This window comes from Capsicum annuum, chromosome 4 (genome assembly GCF_002878395.1).
Source record: "Capsicum annuum cultivar UCD-10X-F1 chromosome 4, UCD10Xv1.1, whole genome shotgun sequence".
Classification (NCBI taxonomy): domain Eukaryota; kingdom Viridiplantae; phylum Streptophyta; class Magnoliopsida; order Solanales; family Solanaceae; genus Capsicum; species Capsicum annuum.
Window position 1 is genome coordinate 67,148,449 of NC_061114.1, and position 22,242 is coordinate 67,170,690.

The following is a 22,242-nucleotide window of genomic DNA, read 5'->3' on the forward strand; positions in this document are numbered from 1 at the left end:
TGTGACTAAGAAACGAAAGGTTAGCCATGAGCCAGAGAAAAATGTCCTTCATTGTGGTGCTATTTCTACAAGGTCTTTAGTGCAGAAAAAGGCAGATCCAAGCGTTTACCATCCCGTGTACTATTGGGTCCCTAAATTTCACAAAAGCACTATGCGATTTGGGAGCCAGTATAAATCTAATTCCACTTGTTGTGTATAAGAAACTGGGTTTGGGGTATCCTACCCCAATGAACATGCGATTGGTGATGGCAGATAGGTCTGTAAAGCGAGCAGTGGGTATATTACACGATGTATTGGTAAAGGTGGCTGACTTTATTCTGCCTGCTGATTTTGTAGTCCTGGACTGTAAGGTGGACTTCGAAGTGCCCATCATTTTGGGTAAACCATGCCTCACAACTGGGAGAGCGATTGTAGACATAGAGCTAAATGAGCTGAAGTTCAGGCTCAACGACAAGGAAGCAAGATTCAAAATACACTCATCCATGACACCGGCAAAGGAGATGAGTGTTTTCTCAATTAAGGATGTATTCTATAAAGATGGTAAAGGGGTATCAATAGGTTGTCTTGACGGAGTCTGAGTAGTCAAGATAACCAAGTCGTGCCACGACATTAAATCAGACGTTATTGGGAGACAACCCAAAATTTTTATACTCCAGTAAATTATTTATTTTTGTAGTAGGTTATAGTTCAAAGAAGGTGGAATTGATATATTTAGCCAAGTTCCCCTGACAACATTTTTGACGGGCTTTCACAATTATGATAAGCTGTCAGATTTATCGTCAGAGACCTCAGCTCTGAAGAAGGGTCTGTCAAGGCTGACGACATTTGTCATAAGCTATTACAATTATGACGGCTTATCAGAAATATCGTCACAAAAAGCCCAATATTAGCTAAAACTGTGGGCCAAATTAAAAAGACTCGACCTGGCCCACAGCTTGGCCTTTCCACCTTCCCGTTTAGTTTTTAATTCCTTTAAGTTATTTTCCTTCCATACTTAGAATATTTTCTTCCCTTCTTTAAACTCTTTCCAAGTGAACCAAGAAGAAAGCTTCCTTGTGTGTGTAGGCTTGCAATCAAAATCAAAAACCTCTCTTTACCTCTTCTTGCGCGTGTAATCAAAGAGAAGGTCTCCATCATGTCTTGAAATGGCACCCAAAGGAAAGAAATCAAAATCCACAAAGAAAGTGACCAAGGGAAGTATATCTCGGAGACTCTTAAATGAAGAGTCTGATTATGAAGAGGAAGAGCCTCTGCTCAGGAAGCAAAAGAAGAAGTAAAACTCTAAAAAGACTTCACCACCCCCACCAGTTGAGGTGGAGAAGAGTAAAGAAAGTGACACTAAGCCAACAACATCCGATCATACAACTTCTGAGCAGTCAGTCTCTGAGCAATAAGAGTCTGAACATGCTGCATCTAAAGAGCATGATTCAAATTGAGTCTGAGGAACATGAGTCTGGGCAACCTGAATCCAAGGGACCATCAATTGAGTCCCCTTCTGCTGAGCCACAAGATGACAAAGACTCTCCAATTCAGGGAACTATGGTCAAATGTTAGAATTTTGAAGTCCGAGATAGCACTAGATAGCAGATTCCCAAAGCTTAGAAAATCTTTTTTGATGGGCTTCGCAGAACTAACAGAAGAGCTGTCAAGAGGCCAATCTTTGAGGAGAAGAGAATCATCACTAAGGGGTTGAGCAGGTACCCAAAAGTGGAGCAGAAATTTCATGGCTATGATTTGGGATGGACTACACGAGGAGAAAATTCATTTTGCCCTACACTAGTTAGGTAGTTCTATGCAAACTACTAAGCTCGCTTGGAAAACATGTGTAGAGAAGGAGAGAAAGCAGCTGACCAACCTTTGTTGGATAAATTTTCGGTGCGGGGCGTAATGGTGGATGTTTTTGAAGCAACAATCAACAGGTTCCTCCATGGACCGAACTTCACTTCTCAAGACACTTCATCTACTTTATATGCCCGATTGAAGAATCGGGAAAATCAGTAAAATTGGTTAGCCACACTCATAGCCGATGGAGAACCAGAATGGCTAACAAATCTGAGTGAAAGGATCTTCAAGGCCTCCCTAACTTCAGAGGCAAGATTTTGGTGGGGTATTGTACATATGTGGTTGATGCCCACAGATGGTGATAATATCCTCGAGGATGACAGAGCAATATTAGTTGCAAGCTTTGTAGCTAACCTTAAATTAAATTTTGGAGAGATTATTACCGAAGAGATAAAAATTTGTGTCTCAAGGTTTGATACAGCATATCCCTTCCCTTATTTAATTACAAGGTTCTGCAGGGCAGCAAATGTGCCGAAGATTGTAGGGCTAAAAGAAGAACTCCTTGCCAATAAGACCCCTAATCCTATCAAATATGAGGAAAATTAGTCGAGGCTAATATTTGATAGGGGGCAGAGATTCCCACTGACCCACCGGTCACAGGTACTAGTTCAGTACCTAATGCAGAGATGCCTGATTCTGAAGTTGTACCTCCAATATTTGCAATAATAGCAGAATCATCAGTGCCCAGAACTGAGAAAAATCCTCCGGTTGCAGTGCCTACAACATAATTTGCCTTTAACCTTATGAATTTCAAAAAAGTAGCAAAAAATTCCAAGTGGTGAGAGGCTTAGCTTAAACTCTTTGCCAAGTAATTTGCAGCTGCAGTAGACAAGAGGGTTAAGGCTGCACTCGAGCCTTACAAGGCTCTACCAGGCCAGATTAATGAATTGGAAAACTGCTTCAATGCTCAGTTGAGAGAGAGGTCTGCTCCAAAGATGGCATTATGCAGATCAAACCTAGATAAAGTAAAGGCAGAGGTTGGAAAGCTACAGCATCACCATTTTATAGCATCAATAGACCCAGTAGCTGAGGAGTTTGAGGGAGAAATCTTAATGCTTGATCTCATAGAGGAACCAGAGAACAAAAAGAAAAAGAAATGTGAGAAGAAAGGCAAAGAAAAGAGAGAGAAGTCCGACAGTGATGAAGAAAGAAAAACAGAGAAAAGGGCAAGAAAGAAGTTTGAAAAGAAGGAGATGAAGAAGGCAAGGATTGAGTCCTTAGCGAACAATAAGAGATGGAAGGCAGCCATCCGAGCGAGAACAGTAGGTGTCTCCACAAGTAGGCCTTCAGAGACTGATAGACCAACTGTACCAGAATAGTTTGAGGCTCCTGATGGAGACGCAGCAGCAGGGTCAGGAACCCATGACCCCCGGGATTGATCCATTCCAGGTATACTCTAACCCTAAGTTAAGATTTTCTTTGATTTTAAGTTGAGGGTGTAGAGTAAATTGTTGTTGTAAAATTTTGTAGCCGATTAGGAGAAATATTTGTACTTGAATCAGTTGAATTGTTTTATGATTTTTGTACACCTCTTCAAGTGGTCTACTCCTTTAACTGTGTGATTTGCATTCAAGTGTGACCACTGTGCATCTTTATATGGCCTTAGTTCTAGTAACATAATAATCATTGCTAAACAGGTACATGAATTGAATGAATCGTAGCTTGTGATATATGTATGTGCCATGTATATGTGAGCAACTACTTAGTTTCTTTTGTATGCTGAAGCCAGAACTTACCCGGTTAGTCTTACATAGGTTGAAGAATAGGGGTTAGGAAAGGATTATAGGTCGTTTTGATATTAGCTCACTTTAGCCTAAATAACCTTTTCTATGTGTATAATATACCTTAATCCCTATTTTGATCTTAATTAGCCTATTTCTTTGTATGACACCTGTCACTTTCCCATTTAGATCACAATGAACCTATTTTGGCCCTAGTCCTCCTTGGACACTGTGCACCTTAACTTAGGCAAATGGCCTAAGTTGAGGGTGGCTATCATAGGGGTGCGTGATATAGAATGAGTATGAAGAAAGGTAGCATAAAAAAAGAATAAAAAGTTGGGTGCAGAGGAAAAGAGCAAGAAAAAAAATTGTGAAAAAGATTAAGTAATTAAGAAAAGACTGCACCCACCCTAAATAAGTGTGATCAAGAAAAGAGAGGAGCGGAAAAGGATAATGAGTGAAACCCCAAAAATCTATTGTAGTGTCAAGGAGGCTTAGTCACTTTAAATACCATCGAGTATCATACCAGCCTCTAGCCTACATTACAAGCCTAAGAGAAGTCCTATAGTGATCCTAGCTGACCTATCTAAAGATCTGGGTAATGAATATAAGGGCAAGCCTATGTTACTTGGTATACACTGATTGGAACTTCGTTCTGAGAGTGAGTGTTTTGATTGTCCCCATGGTTATATATATAATTCTTGATATGAGAGGAGGGAGATTTCTTTGCTGTAAGGTCACACTAGTTAAATTGCTAGTTACTGACTTGTTTAGGTAGTGTAATACTGGTCTATGCATGGTTGTTATAACTAAATTGATGTCGTATCTTGATTCATATGTGTTGTATTGGTGTTCTTCATTGTTCTTGAATTGAGTGACCTTGGAAATGGTGAAAGTGTTTTGAGATAATATTGATGATTGACTGCCAAATGTGCCTTGTATTCTCTTAGTTGTATTGAGTTGCATGAGGACAAGCAATTATTTTAAGTTGAGGGTGTTGATGTGTGAGCTAATGCTAACACATTTGAGGCTTTTAACTAAGAATAATTGCAAAGTTTTAAGCCAATTTTGTCATTTTTGATTGGTTTATATTTGATTTGGCAGTAGAAGCTAATATGAAACAAAACCAACAAGAATGGAAGCAAAGGAGTTGAAATCAGAAGTAGATAGAGGCAAAAGTATGGTTGACGACATTTTTGATAAGTCCCCAGCCTTGTGATAAGCTATCAGATTCATCATTAGCCATAGATAGAGAATTGGCCTAAGATTGAAAGCTTTGACGACATTTTATGATATGTCATCAAGGATCTGATAAGCCATCAAAAATATCATCAACCTAAGGCAGCACATGAGAACTGAAGAAGAGACTTGATGATATTTTGTGATAGGTCGTCAAGGAGCTGATAGGGCATCACTTTTTGTCATCAGCGGTAGGCAACAAGCACCGAAAGCATAAAGGAAGCTGACGACATTTATGATAAGTCGTCAGCCTCCTGATAGGCTATCACAAATGTCGTCACCTAATCTGAGGGATTGCTGAATACTATTATTTTGTTTCCATAATTAGGTTGAACCATTTAAAGCCTTGTTTAGAGTTTTCTTTGGAGTTCGGCACATTGAGTTTTGAGCAATATACTTTGATATTTTCTCTCTCTAGTTTTGGCTTGAGAAATCAATTACTTTGAAGATTTATATTCATTATTTTGGGAATTTCGTTGTTATTTAATCTGAGAATCTCTAGTTTTTATTCATCTTGTGGTAAGTTTATCTTTCAAAGCATAAATTTATCTAGTTGCTTCAATTTTTACATCATGAGCGGCTAAATTCCTTTAACCTGAATTATGGAATCTAGGGTTAGGTCTTGATAAGGTGCTGAGTGATCAGGATTCGAAAGGTGGTAGAAATTCTTGATAATTCTGAGGTTTTAATTAACGTTTGTTGGTTGCAAACAATAGATATAACCTACTTTGATTTGCTTAAGAAAGAAATCAAATATAGTAGGAAGTGAATTATTAATAGGGACTTAGAAATACTCCGTTTAATAATCGGCGTTGTAACAAGGTTGGTTAACCTGAGGTAAAATCTGGGCAGTGAATATAAATTCCCTAAGTCTGAGAGGATTAGGTAATTAAATGCTTAAGTAGGTCGAGAGACATTTAAACATAACTTTGATAAAGATAACTTGTTGTCCTACCTACCGTGAGAATCCTGAACCACTTGTAGCAACTGTCAAGTACCAAAATCCCTAGTGAACATAATTTTGATTTTTCATAAACTCTTGATTGCGAACATTGAAACTAATTTTTCATAAACTCTTGATTGCGAACATTGAAACTAACGTAACCAAAAATTGCTTGTTAAACTAAAAAACCCCTATTTCTGGAAACATCCAACTATCAGTTGATTAATTTGCAAACGACTTACGTTCACACCATATTTTCTGTGGGATTCGACCCTAACCTAGTTGGGTTTTATATTGACAACGATCGCTTTCATTCTCATTGAGAGGTATATTTTGAGCGTTATCAATGAGTGCAGTTAAAGGCATTCTAAATAAGGTGGATCAATCTATATCGTTGTGTTAAATTTTATGGTCAACGATATTCCTATAATAATTAGAATAATAATGATGTTATGAAAGAAAGTATAAGGTGATATAAGTAAAGAATACTGGTTAGTTTACCATTGTATTTAGATACTCCAATACGCCTGATACAAATGATTGGATGTTGTTGAAATTGTGCAAGGAGCTTCTTGCCTTCTTTTTCAATGAGAGCTTCTTCCCATAATGTGAATGTCTAAACTTGATTGTCGTGTATAGTGTAGTAATTAATATGTTATATTTTTTTTTCTCGTAAAGTAAGGAAAATGGTGGTAAATTTGGCAAATATGCTTACTTGGTATCAATAAGGAGGAGTTCCTGCAATCCGTTTTGAATGTTGGTAACATATCTTAGAGGAAAGAAGTTGACAACTATTGCTAACACATCTATTGAAAAAAAGGTGTATGTTAGTTTGTGTTGAAGCAGATATTTAATGACAGAAAGAATGAAATGAGCATACTGTATTCAGCTCTCTTAAGTTGTTCTCTTGCATCTCGAGATGTTTGGTTGTTGATATCTTGAAATGATGTGACATTGACCATTCGGGGTAGTGATAACTCATTTTCATCTGAGTCATCTTTATCAATTGGATACACTATGGTCTTTTTATCAATAATCCATTCGAATGTATGCATCGGTCTTTCATATCTCAGAGTTAGTTGTTGTATGCGTGAACCCATTATAAAATATGTCTGAAATAGTTGGAGTATATCTTGATAAGTGGATATATCATCACCGTAGACAATTGCTTTTACTTAATTGTCCTAAAGGTAACTTTATAAATAGTAATATAAGAGGCAGAAGTAAGGAATGTAAATAGTTGATTTGATTTAAAAAAAAGAAGTTACTTGTTCATCTTAAGAGATCATGTTCATGTACTTTATCTTTTATTTTGTACCTTCTCTTGGTCTGCAGATATCTACAACTTGTACCTTACATGTCTAGTTAGGTGTTTGAAGGGTGACTGCATGTATATTTAGCCTTTCTGGCATCTTTTTTATAGCCTGCAAAATAGCAAAAGTGACTTTCATATTTGTTTTAATTGTCAATACGGTTCATGCCAAACAGAGCTGGATAAAATCTGAATTTTAAGTGTAGTTGACATTATATACTTCATCTGGATATATCTGAAGGAAGAAAAAACCAAGCATTAGACTCAGAACATAGCGCAGAGTAAGCTAAATCTACAATTAACAAATAATGAAGTAAAAGAGAGACAATGCTAGCCTTCTGTTATTGGAAGGCTTCTTCATTGACATAGTTAATTTATACAACCAATATGGCAATTATATACTGACAACTTAATATAAACCCACACCACGAAAGTCTTGTCTCTAATCTTTCAATAAAGGGTCTATTTCTGGCCTTTATCTGTTGGCAACATAATAAATTATACACAATATCAAATAAAGTCATGCCAACTGATTAATCTCTAAATTTGAAGCTAATTCAATTGATCAGCTAAACCAATAGTCCAATTAGAATAGATTCTTGTAGAAGTTCAATAACAACAGTTACCTGATCAACTAAAAGTAGTTGAAAAGAAATTAGTGGAACCTTTGAGTGGAGAAGGATAAATCAGTTTAGACTTTGATTACCTTTGTTTCACGAAAGCCAAAACGTGCAAAAGAAACTTAGTTAACCTACAGATATTTTCGAATAAAAAATAATGAATCACGACATAATAAACTACATATGTATATGAATCTAAACTTATCATCATCAACATGTATTTTCAATAATCCAATGATGATTTATTAAGTCGAGGACTATAAAGATGCAAATTCTAGATGAATCTTGTATAAGAACATAGCCTAAATTGTCATAGAATACGTTTAATCTTGTTGAGATTACCTAGTTGCTCGTCTTCTAAATCAGAACATTAGAGAATTATATGATGTCAATTTCTTAATATTTCTCAGGGAGATTCTTATGTGGTAAAAGATCAGCCCTTGACACTTGCTTTTAAACTTTTTGAATTAGATGAATCTAATGAAACACACTTTTTGTAGGAGACCATATAAAGATTTGGCATCCTCTTTCTATACAACAACAACAGACACACATGTATTTATTTATGCTCTCATATGTTTGACAAAAAATAGCCAGACCATTTCATAAGACACACAGAATATCTCAAGAGGAATTAAACAAATTACTAATTTGAGCAATGCTTTCGTACAACTTCTGCTTCTTTTGATCTGTTGATGTATCAGTTGGTAAAAGAATTTAAACTAACACACATTAATTTGAAGATAAATAAGAAAGCAAAAGAGGTAGAAACTATTACTCCTATTAACTGTCCATGTTTGTGAACCTATGTACAACAATCTCATCATACAAAAAACATATCTAAACATATATCCAACTTTTCGACCAATTAATTCTTCAGTTAAAAGGGATAATACAATGTTTAGATCAATTTATTTGTGCCACAACTTTGAACTTTAAATCTCCTTTTCACCTTCTTATGAAAGTGTGGTTTTAAAATATACCATTATAATATATAGCACCTTTTTAAGAAGTATTCTACTGGTACTCTTTTTCCTAACCCCCTCCAAGGCCAACACGGAGTAAAAGAATCACAAGATAAAAAGGATTATTTTGTTGGCATGTTTTTGGGTCCTCCCTAAGCAAACATAAAAATTCTTATATTATTATTGTATAAATTTTAGACATCCTACGTTATAATGTAAAATCTATTGTATTGTTTAATGAATAACACATGCCTAAATGCTCTTGGTAAGGATCCAAACTTCTAAGCATTATATGTGCAAATCAAGGCATAAGGATATTAGAGGATCTATTCCAAAGATAGTCATAAGTACAAAGTGGTCTTGAGGTCACCATATGGTGTCTTCTATTTCAAGAAAATGGTCACTCATTCATTAGTATAAAACAACATAAAGCTACACAACCTGCATATATTTTAAGGTATTCCCTGGACGTGCAAAAATAAAAAATGAAGAAACTTTAATAATTAAGTAGTAACCCAACAGATAAATGATCCCGTAGAGACTCAGGCAATAGCTTAAGATCATTCATTGAAAGGGAAGATAAAAGACACTATATTCATTATTCATTCTAACATACACGCTGATGCACATAAGGACATATTTTTTATTCATGTTGGTTGTATTTGAGCTAGCTTCAGAGAAACAAATGTATTGTAAGGTGATTTTGAATATGATTTTTGAAACAAATAAAAAATTTAGGAGATAGAAGTATTGCAGATATTATATCATAGCGTAGAAAATTTGGAAAATGCAACTATAAAATATCATGTAATGCTAGCTAGAATTAGATGCTTACTCTGAACACATGTAACCAAAGGTACATACAAGGCGTATTTGTGAAGAGGTGCTTCCAACTTTGATAAGATTTGTAACTCTAAAGTCGACTACCTGCAAACGATAAGGATCTTTAAGATTGTAGGAGCAGAGTAGGAGTTAGTCGATGAACTGCAAATAGTAAAAATCAAAATGTAAGAAATTTACATGGAATCAATCAAAATAATTTTTAAGTGAATGCCTTGTAAATAATTTCACTATATACTATATTGTAAATAGAATGATCATCGAGATCATCTGTTGTTGCTGGTCGTATTATTATTTTTACACAGTTTGAGTTTTTTGCTCTTGAGAAAGCAACATAAAGTTGGTCATGTGAAAATACAAGTTCACAAAACTAAATTTCAACAAAATCTAGTGTTTGAAATTGAGCTTTGTTTATAGTCATAGCAAAACGTAATCGAATGGGAAATTGTGTTCTCTTGAATTGAATTGATAATTTTTCATCTTGTAGCGATATTAAGGGTATACGGGAAATGAAAATATGTTTGCCTTTGAAATCCCCACTTGAAATTGTAGCACTAATAATATGAGTTTTGAAATCAATACAAATTAAGCGGGTGTCATTACATAAATCTTCTGAAGGATTTAAATTGTGTAGTAATATAACTGGGCAATTTTGCTTTAGAACTAACTTACAAGGAGGCAGTCCTGTAGGATTCAAAGTGTGTAAGAAATCTTCAAACTCACTTTGGTCTTTTGGCTCTATAGTTTCATCAATACCGACGAATGTTATAGCAGTACCGGGGAATTGATCTATGAACATTTGGTTAATTTAATTTACAAAATCATTTTTTGTTGTTAAGATAACACGTGATGTTACATCAGATGTATCAATCATGATTATGTTTAAGTCTGGGTAAATAGTTTTAATAAATTGTTTAATAACTCCTTCTCATTTGTAAAAGGAATAAGAAAGAATTCTGGAATCTCAATTTTGTTATGGTGATTAACTTATTCTTTTCCATCCCCAATTCTAAGTAAATATTCAAAGAATGTAGGATCTTATTGTGCATGTATATTTTTTGTCAGCCGAAATCTTTCAAGATAATTTCAGATATCTTAGTTCAATAAACATTCACAAATGAAATCTTCTTTTACTCCACTTTTCACAAATGGTAACGTTTGTCTAAAATCACCTCTAAAAACAACAACTTTTTCACCAAAAGGTATATTTATACTCATAAGATCTCTCAACAATAAATCAAAAGTCTCTACAAGTTTTTTCGTTGTCATTGATACTTCATCCCATACTATTAACTTGGTATCTTAAATTAAAGCAGCAAGTGAACCTTATTTACTTATATTACAATTGTAGTTTTCACCTATGTCGATAGGAAGTTTGAAGCGTGAGTGAGAAGTTCGTCCTCTGAGAAGTACAGAAACCGCAACACCCAAAGTTGTTGTAGTTAAAGCAATAAGTCCTTAGGATCTTACAGTAGCAAGTAAAGCTCGGTATAAAAAAGTTTTTCCAGTTCCTCCTGGTCCATCAATATAAAAAACTCCTGATTCATTTGAGAATATTTTATTAAGAATGGCATTATAAGCAGCATGTTGTTCTCTATTTAGTTTTTTATATAGTATTAAATCTTCTACAGTCACAACTATGTTTCTTTCTAAATAGATGTCTCTAGACTCGTGCGTTATTTTGTAAGAAAATGTGAAAGGTGTAAAAATTTTTGATATGAGTTTGAACTCATTTATGTTTCGTCCCATTGAATGTAATATGGTGTTTATGTGGTTCACAACCATATTACAAATGTTAGTTATTCGTATATTTGTTGTAATTGTAAAATCTTCAGACATGGGTCTTTCAAATTTTTTTCATAAAGCTTTTGGGTTAGCAGGATTACAATATACTAATAGTATGGCAAATAAGCGACTTAAACTACATGGCATTGGGTAAGTAGTAGCTTCTGACAAGCATTCAGTTAAGTTATTATCGGAAGCTAAAAATCCTCTTTTTTCTGCAGATTCTCTAAATGTGGTACAACATATACCATTTACAGTTCTAAGTTTTTTATATGATTTAGGACTTCGTATATTCATTAGTAATAACCGCAGATAGTATCTTTCTCCTTCGGTTGGATGACAGTTGTCAATACGTCCAATAGCATAACCTTGTTTTCTGTGTGTCCACATTTTATCGCTGATTGACCAAACAAAGTATTGTGAGAATTCTTTGTATAGTAAATTAAGTTCTATGGGGTGTTTATTTGTTTGATTCATTGCGAAAAATTTTGTTAGCATTGTTCTTTTATTTCCTAGATTGTTCAAAATTGAACTTAATTTTGCAATCATTTTGAAAGAGATAAATTGTTAGTCTTGAAGATGTAGCTGAAGCTGATACACATTTGGATTTATTTCACTAATAGGAATGGCAAACATACGCCACATAGCTTCTGGTGGTGATACCCATTTACCTGTATGATATTCTTTTATTTCGCCTGTTTATGTATTAGTTTTATTACTTTGAAAATTGAAACTTATTTTATCATGACCTTTGCAAATGTATTTGTAGATATATTTAACGACTTTAATAGTTGCACAGATTTTGACATTTATGTGACAGTTAAATTTACTTAGTAGATATGGATTGTATGGTATGATTCATGAATTGTCAAGATATTGCGTTCTAACTGTTATAAATTTTTCAATGTCTCGTCTTCTATAAATTGGATATGATTTTCACCTTTAGATGTTTCATTTGCGTAATTTTTAGGGTATTTAAATTTACAAGTTCCTTTTGTTTTCATGCATGAATTGTTAGGATTTAAACTTCCGCAAGGACCGTGCAGCATATTTTAACAACCAAAGAGTGTAAATATTCATTTGTGTCGGCTTCAGGTATTTCAGCACAAATGATTTTGTCATAAGCCTCTGGTGTTAATAGCTTATAGTCATCCTCAAGTATAATAAGGAAATGAGCATGATGAAGACCTCTTTTTTGAAATTCTAGTGTACATATAAGCAACAACTTTTCCTAATATTTTTATTGTAACAATATCCGAGTTTAATTTTTCCACTTTTGCTTTAAATACTCGACTTATTAAATCGGGTCTATGTTGTATTTCATCAGTCGTCAGCAACAGATGTTCTATTTCAGTCCATGAAGGATTACATGTCATTGTTAAGAAGATATCCAATTTTCCAAAATATTGTACTAATGTAATGGCGTCCATGAATCTACGTCACATATCTTGCGGACTCCTTGTAAAGTTAGCAGGCAAGAATATTTTTTAGTCAATATTTGAAACTTCTCTTTATCCTAATATTTATAGATCAATAAGTCCCGCTAATATTTAAGTTCAAAATAAATCTTGGTTAAGTAAAAAAAAAAGTCCAATCTTTATGTTTCGAGTTTTATATATTGATCTAGCGAATATTGTTGGAATAATCTTCCAGAATGTAAAGTGTCATTTTCTTCATTATCTTTAATTTAAAGTTTGTAATAATAATATTCATGACAAGGAATAGTGTTCTTTTTTTATCGTTCTTTTTGTAAAATTTCTTCTTCAATATTAAGGTATACATCAATGGAAGACATGTTTGTGACAAGCAGAAGTTGTTCATGTTTGCAGGAAGAACGATTGCTAGAAGAATTATTTGGTTGCAAAATCTTTAGTATACCACAATGCCATCCACATTCACCATATGAAAATAACAAAGGGTATTGTAAATAGGCGTAGCAACCATAGTAATAGTGAACCAATTGGCTATTGTTATTATGTGTGTGAACACAAATATGTGGTGTGGAAATAGGACTATTCAATTCTTCATCAGTCCATATAGTTGTTACGTGTGATACATTGGGTAAGTTGTATGTTCGTTGATCCAAGGTAGAATCACATTTACGTGCAATATAGAAATTAGACAAATATGAAATATGTGTTAAAGGTTTGAGAAACTGAGAGCATGGATTAATTCATAGAATATCCACTAAGTTTTCAATGATAGATTTGTCTAATTTTTCTGAGAAGGTCATTCTATTTACTCTCTCATTCTCATTGTCATAGAAATAAAGTTAGTAAATTTTTTTCTTTGTTATCTGCAGTAGTGAGGCTAGATAAGAAATGGTACATTTGTCCTTGTACCTTAAATGTGTAGATACCTTTAGTCATATTTGCCAACTTCTTATCATACTTTACGCCAACTGAAGTAAAGGCAAACATGTTATTGTATGTTCTAACGTAAGTACGAAAATATTTAGTTTGTTCAGACTGGCCCTAATAAAGATGTTTAAATGCAGGAGGTAGTTGGTGTGAAACTAATTTTATGGAGCCATTGTTACAACAGAAGGTTGGAGTTTCGTATTGAAATCTTTTGGCTACACAGAATTTACAATTTGAAATATTTTTTAAAATAGTAGGAGAGCAGGGTAATTGATCGATATTCCAACAACCCATCTATGTTGCTTTGCGTCCTACAATATTTTAGATTTGTGAAAGTTATGATTTGTGAAAGTTAAACATAAATGGTGATAGGAAGTAAAAATGAAATTTGATTTAACCAACCATTTGTAGAAGCAGAAGGCTTATCCCTAATTTACAAAGCAGGATGAGGAAGAATCATGTTGCCAACCTCTAAAGAAGGAGATGATGAATTAGAAGCACTAGCAGTAGAATTTTTTGAGGTAGTCTACTTTCTTACAGCATATTGCACTCTTCGTCGTTCGAGAAGTGCCTGTTTTTGCTCATATAGCATTTCTCCGTAAGCGAAAGCAACATGACGTCGAAGATATCTCTCCATTTGGATATCCGTTATCTTACTTTTTATTTTAGACATTTGACTTCACAATATTTTTGTTTTATAGTTTTTCATGGCTGTTATTTTTCTTATTCCTCAAACAAAACGTATGGTTACACAATAGGATTAAAAATGAAATAGAACAAATTTACTTTATGTAATTGAAAACATAACAGCATAGAGTGCATTAAATACGAAAAACCAGAATAACAAGACATCTCATTTGAATCTGGTAACAAAAACATTACCTACTAAGTGAAACACTGTACAACACAAATAGAGAGTTCGCGTACGAAAGCTGCAACTGCAAAGAAAGAAAAACAAATAAGAGTTGAAGACTATCAACATTCTTTATTCAAAAACTGCTCCTATACGATTATAATGGTATTAAGAAATGGAAAAAAAGAGCTAGTTTTTTCCTCAATCTGAAAATGTACAATCATCATTCTGACCATATGTCACATATTTAAAATAAAAGACTAATACATAATTCATGGAGTTTATGATACTTTTCAGATTATTGTTACTATACAACGATTACTCTCAAGCCTCATTATGCGTTGCCAACATATCTATTCAACCTTATGACCGTACTGGGATTACTATTATTGAAAAATAAATAATTTTAAACAACCTCATCAAGGCACCATCTCTTTGGAAAAATGAACAGATGCAACAGCAGTAATAACAAGATGCCCAGTGTAATCCCATTATCGGACTACTACTATAACAAGAGTGCGCCCCAAGTAGCCTTAGTCCCATAAGCTTATGCTTATACTGGATTAAATCAGATTCTAAAAACGGTCAGCAATGCTAGCATTCCTGCACCTCCAACGGCAAACGGTGAAAGTAATACAGCTACAGCAGGCACATATCTTTTTGCAGCTTCCAGCCTACGTTGAGATGTCCAAGAGGGAGAACAAACAGAGACTACAAATAAAAGAGCAGTTAATGTGTCAAGCATATAAGGAAAATGGAATGTAAAGGAAGCTAGGATTTCCTAGGCGCAACCATAGTAACTGAAAGCAAGTATACAATCATAAATATACAAAAGTTGTACAAATTTGAATCAGGTAATGAAAACATTACCTACTAACGGAAACACTGTACAACAAGAGAAATAGAGAGTTTATGCACGGAAGCTGCAACTGCAAAGAAAGGAAAACAAATAAGAATTGAAGACTAAACATTCTTTAGATCATTATTGCAACAAAAACAGTTATTGAATCTCGAGCGGTGTGAATTTTACTTGATACATTTTATTGAATTGTACTTTTTGATTTTCTTTGTCCATAAAGTGTTTTGTGTTTATAGTTGAAATGCAATTCTTTTTCTTTTCTCGTTGTTTACTTGTACTCAGCTTAAAACCCCAGTTGACTTAGGCAGCTTTCTGTCCCATTTCCCGATGAAAACAATGGTGCCTTGAAGAGGACAGCAACAACATACCCAGTGAGGTACCTTAAATAGGACAAAACCTTAAATTTTATTAATGTTGATGCTCAATGTTTCCAAAAGTAAGACACCTAGAAAATTTGCTTTTCTTCTCCTACTTTTCCTTTTTTATTTTTTTGGGGGTGGGGGTAGGGGGAATAGGGAAGGGTCTCCATTGGGGCAGGAAAAATTTCTTGAATGACGAGATAAAATATTCTATAGAAACGTTAGGAATCATTTCGGCTTTTTTGCAGCTTTTGTGGCAAGTCGAACAATCAAAGAATGCCCAATCAAATGAGGCAACATCTAAGTGGAAGAACTTAAACATACTTAGAGATACCTCAAATCCTGAGACAAGAAATCATCTAGTTTTACCCAACTCTAAAAATTTTCCCCATACGATCAAGTCAGGCAGAATTTGTTCATTTATGTTGTGTGTGAGATGAGAGAGAAGAGGAGTAAACATAGCTTACATGTCACCTGAAAAAAAATACTGATCTATGATATTCTGCAGAAGAATGTAGATTTGCTGGAACTACACAATGGTGTATATAATGCAACACATGCAAGAAAATGCTCCTCCATGAAAAAATTAGCAGTTCTAAGAATGTCAACACCCAAATCACAGCTCAATACAACTAACATCTGTGATGAAAAGTGCCAAAATGAGGATACAAAATGAAACAATAAACAAATTTCAAATCTGAGACCACAAGTCATTGTAGCGATTACTATTAGCGATTTGATAGGATGGCAACTTCTGTACACGAGTTACACATCAATTTCATAGTAGTGAAAATTGCCTAAGCCTAAAGTACTTTATAAAATCTTAAAAGTGTTGTTGTAGCAGACAACTAAAGAAGTCGATCAGCTCAAATTTCTGATAAAGCTATGTTAAGAAGATAAATCGAAGAAGATATGCTCATTCTGTTATGATTATTTGGTTTTAGTCATTAGTCTTCTAGCAAATTAAGTTAGAGAAGACATATAGAAAAGAGTAGACACCCTGAGAATAAGAGAAAAGGCTAATCCAATTTAACTTTGTAATATGGTAACATATGAGACCAGAAATTAGTGAATTTAACATATCCACAGTGATATTAGTACCAATAAAATACGTATGTGGTAAGATGAGTGTAGCATGAAACAACTTATGCCAAAGTGAAAGACAGATTAAAGCACGAAGAAGCGTGAGACTTACCAAAGTCGAGATGATCAATCATGTATAAGAACAACAACCACCACGGCACATACTGATAGAAGAAATAAAATGACAAAATTTCAACAACAGTGACTTAATATTTGATAAGAGAATAAACATTCTTAGTACATGTAGTTGAGTGCAGAACGGATATTGAGTTTCCCACTATTTTGGACAACCTAATAACTGGGCGCAAAATTCCAGTTTCACATCAGAGGTAAACATGTCAAACATGACTATTGGTCTATAATGGAAAATTGAAATATATATTCTTGTGATATTCAATGCAGTTTTTAGATTTAGCTTTTCATACTTTACTCGGGTTTTATCTTGCTATTATTTTGTTTGTTCAGCAGGAACTGGACCACTTTGACGATAACTCCTCTATATTGCAATTCCAACTTAACTGGACTGTCCAATTAGACTGTTTCATTTCTGACTTAATATTTGGTTCAGTTAATTGAGTGGTGTGGTTCCTGAAACGCGTTAATTATAGGTCAAATTGTTGAGACTGAAGTCCACTTTGCTACCAAGCTGAAAAGATATGCTTATTCTGTTATGACTATTTGGTTTTAGGCGTCTGTCTTCTAGCAAATTAAGTTAGAGAAGACATATAGAAAAGAGTAAACACCCTGAGAAAAAGAGAAAAGGGCAATCCATTTTAACTTTGTAATACGGTAACATATCCAACCAGACATTAGTGAATGTAACATATCCACAGTAATATTAGTACCAATCAAATACGTATGTGGTAAGATGAGTGTAACATGACACCACTTATGCCGAAGTGAAAGAGAGATTAAAGCACCAAGAAGTGTGAGACTTACCAAAGTCGAGATGGTAGATCATGTATAAGAACAACAACCACCACGGACAAACTGATAGCTGAAACAAAATGACAAAATTTCAACAACGGTGACTTAACATTTGATAAGAGAATAAACATTGTTCGTACATGCAGTTGAGCCCAGAACGGGTATTGAGTTTTCCACTATCTTGGACAACCTAATAACTGGGGCGCGAAATTCCAATTTCACATTGGAGGTAAACATGTTAAACATGACTATACATAAGGACAAACTAAACAAGTTTTATCTATGCTAAGCAATTTCTAAAACACCAAAAGTTTTAATAAGATGAAAACGATCTATTAAAGTGAAGTCATTACTAAAACTCCAAAAAGCAAGAAATAATCAACTAACGTTCAATGCAAGGTTTATTGAGCAGCCATGACAACATCATACTTTTCCAATTTTTGTACACATCACTTCATACAGAGGCATGTGCATGTACTTCTGGTCCTATTAACTGGCGTACTAATATTGTTTCTAAATCATGTTGAGATCTACTTATAAGCAATTTTTTAGTAGAGGAAAAAAAATAGTTTAAAATTGAAAACATGAGTTAGGATTTTATCTTTTAAGTATATTTGTAAACATACTCTCATAGTTTTTTAAATGTGTTATTGTAGTTTAATTTTCTGTTAATGTTATTTTTTTATTTTGCTGAAAAAATAGGAGTACACCATTAGCAACGACCAGTAAACCAAAACAATATGCAATTCCTCAATTACATGGACCAGCTGGTATATATTTTCAAATATTAAAGTGCAAATCAGATAGAAACATCCACTGCAGCAATAAATTATGTTAGAGATTAGGAGTAGTAAAAATCTCATCAGAGTGAACAAACTTTTAGCAGAATCAGAAATGATAATAGGAAATTAAATCACCACAAGAAAGAGAAAGGGAAAAATTTACCAGAAGTAAGGAATTAAAATGAAAACCCCCAAATTTGAAACCACAAAATGGACAATTTGGGGAAATAACACTAGAAACACAAAGGCAAATACAAGGAAAATCGGAAGATTGCCTATTAGAATATACGAATACCAAGAAAAGAGGCTTTTACTCTGTACAGCCCCTAAATTTCCATTACTTCATTCTGCTCAACAGTGGTAAGGGATGCAATCTGGGAAAGGAAAAAACAAAGAGAAAATGAAAATGTTGGGAAAGTTAAAAAATAAAGAAAGAAACAGGTGGAAGTGTAATTACCACATAATCTGCATTGTTGATAGGAAGTGTTACGTCACTACCCAAAAATGAGGGTCGCGATCGCACTTGTCGCAGCGTATCTTGACAAGTAAATCTACCACTCAAATTGATACAAAAAAAGAAAAAGACAGAAATATCCTATGGTAAGGCTTCTAAAACGAAACCGAATCATATAAGTCATCATAATAATGTGGAAAGAACTTATTCAAAATACCAATCATACCCAACACCAGATATCAATAGTGTAAGAACTACCAATAGAGTCAAATACATCAGAAAAGTAACCACAAAGGAATAATAATTGTCTCTGAAAGACTAATAAAGACATAACTACTATAGAAAGTAGAGGTGAACTTCGGACGCATGAATGTCCAACCGCTACCTTGGAAGATCTAATAATCGCCCGAGTCAATCAAGTCGAGAAGCACTCGAGCTAGGACCTCCACCAAAAGGGCACAGTAGGCATGAGTATGGTCCACTTGTACTCAGTAGATATTATAGGCCGACAAAGCAAAGTAGTAAATAGAGCATATAAAATATACAATAAGGGGACGTCACCTACAATCATAAAATATCCCACAATGGTAACCCACACCGTTTGCATTAACAGTTCTAATATATCTCACATATATTGCAACATCACACCAACATAGAACAAAAGTACGTATTATATCAAATATAAAAAGAACAAAAGAGGCATGCATATACAAGATCATCAAATGCAATTCAAAGAAGATACGATAAATACATAGATGAAAAGTCAATATTCCAATACAACACAGCATAACACAATAAAGTAAGTGCAATATATATAATGATGATGATAATGCACGAGGTCGTCGCACAACCATCGGGATAGTTGCGCAATCCCCGTATACACCTATGGAGCTAAAGCTTCACGACGTAGGACCCATGGGGGGTTCATCAACCCGTATACAATCTACATATCTCATATCTCCTTTTTAATACATCTCTCAAAAAGGGTTTTATAAGGTGTTATAATATCTCTTAAAAAGTTGTTGTCAGTGTTTCTCAGATATTGCCACGATGGTACCAATATTTCATGAATGAGTATGATATGAAGATGTAATGCTCACAAACAATCACAGTGAGTATTTCCACAAACAACCACATGAGCCAATATCCGCTCATTATTTTTGTATCATCCATGAATTTTCACATGTCCCATTTGTCAATAAAGTATGAATATAATCACAATACATCAATGGTACCACATTAGTATTTTAACAACATAATACAATTATTCATATGTATTCAAGGCTATCAATATTACATAGGACCCCACACGGTCACACATATCACATAATATCTCAATTTCGACAATTACATCACATATAAGCCCCACACAGGCACAACGTATAGATAGCTATTTTTCATGATTAGTTCCCACCCTTAACATGCATTTTGTACCATCATTTACTACCCAATCCAGTCTAAAAGAGTTAAGTTGTAACCTACCTCAAAAGCCAAAACCGATCCGCTACACTTGAACCCACGATCTTACTTTTCACGAATGATCCCAAACTCCACTAAAAACATTAAATATGAAATCTACGCATCAAAATAAAACCAATGATACCCATATTGACTACTTTTGGTTCGGAGTCAAAGCAGGCCACCAAAACGTGTTTCCAAAAAAGAAGGAAAAAATTAGAACCTTATTTTAAAAATATGTTCCCCATATTTTTAGGAACCTACATCTGAAAACTCAAGTTAAATCGAGTCAAAAATGAGGTTCAAATCGAAGAAAAACTATTTTTGAGTTTTACCGGGTAAAATCTTTGAAATCCGGGTTAAAATTAAGAATTGGAGTTGTTTTAGAGCTTAAATTGATAAAACAAAAAATAGTAATTATAAGATAATAACATTATTCAAGTGAAGAGAAGTGATATTGGAGTTTAAAATCAAGCCCTAAGATTTTTTGGATTTTGAAAATTAATCAAGAAATTACTAAGAAAATGGTGAATTTTTAACTTAAATCCGTAATAAAACCAAGAAATAGATGTTAATCTAGCTTCCCAAGCTCCCACAAACTTTACTTTTAAGATCTCACACTATTTTAGGGTTTAACTTTCAAGAGGCAAGGTGAAGATGTGCAAAATGGGTCAAAAATAAGTGGAAAAAACGGTTATATTGCAGTTTTTCTGCAATATTAACTATTGTTTTTTTTTACTTAAGTCGAAACGAATTTCTACGGGGTGCCTGGAATTCGTTCGGAGTTCGATATAGACAAATGAACTATGCAACCATAATAAATTTGATATTCCGAACGCGATGGCGATATCATATTTTCAAAAAAATATCATTTTCACAAAATTGATCCCCAAAATCCGAAATCACAATTTTCCAAACCGAGGATCGAAATGAGATTTAAAGTCGTAAAATCATATCAAACATACTAACACCCTAAAATCGGCATTCCGGATCTGTTGGTGAAGTCATATTTTTCATCCGAGGTCTTTTCGATCAAATGTGGGTCCCACACTCATATTTCTAATTTTTTAATATTCCGACCAATTGGTCGAAATGAGCTTGGGTGCATCGGGACCAAATCAAAGGTCTACCTAGCCTAAAATTGATATTTCAGAGCTGCTGGCGTAATTTATTCGATCATCCATCGGACGGATCAAAAGATATCCACATAAGTCCAAAATAAGGCTCTCAAATCATCAAAAACCACAATATAGCATAAATGACCAAAATGCATTGAAAATCATGTCAATCACTCTCACATCCCAAAAATATCATAATGCAACTACGGAGAGGGGTAAAACAGTCAAATCATACAAAATCACAAATTTCACATATTTTATCAAATCTTTAGGTCGTTACATCATCCACCACTAAAAATCTAGTTCATCCTCGAATAAGGCAAGGAAATACCTGAATCAATGAAGAGTTGAGGATAAGAACTACGCATATAAGACTCGACCTCCCTAGTAGCTTCATCGACAGGTCGATGTCTTCACTGGACCTTAACCACAGGGATCACTCTAGAGCGCAACCACCTAACATACCTAGCCAAAATCGAAATCGGCTTCTCAACAAAGGACAATCGCTCAGATAACGGAACCGACTCCCAATGAATGACATGAGACTCATCTGAAATATAACGACGAAGCATAAAAATATGAAAAACTGGATGAACAACTGACAGATCAAGGGGTAAATCCAACTTATAAGCCACATCACCAATAGTCCGAAGAATCTCAAATGGACCAATATACCTGGGACTAACCTTGACCCTCTTCCTAAAACTCATCACACCCTTCAT

The 22,242-nt window shown here is 34.3% G+C and overlaps 1 long non-coding RNA gene across 2 annotated transcripts; it reads right to left on the minus strand.

Moving 5' to 3' along the window:
- Positions 1-14,387: 14,387 nt before the first annotated feature.
- Positions 14,388-18,945, minus strand: LOC107868002. Of its 2 annotated transcripts, XR_007054948.1 has the most exons (6): positions 18,786-18,931; positions 17,721-17,778; positions 16,894-16,945; positions 15,351-15,409; positions 14,896-15,191; positions 14,388-14,565 (listed from the first exon to the last, which is right to left on the minus strand). It is a non-coding gene; the product is annotated as an uncharacterized LOC107868002 (long non-coding RNA). The 2 variants fall into 2 exon arrangements; XR_001673525.2 differs by lacking the exon at positions 14,388-14,565 and having other exon boundaries at positions 14,657-15,191; positions 18,786-18,945.
- Positions 18,946-22,242: the final 3,297 nt, after the last annotated feature.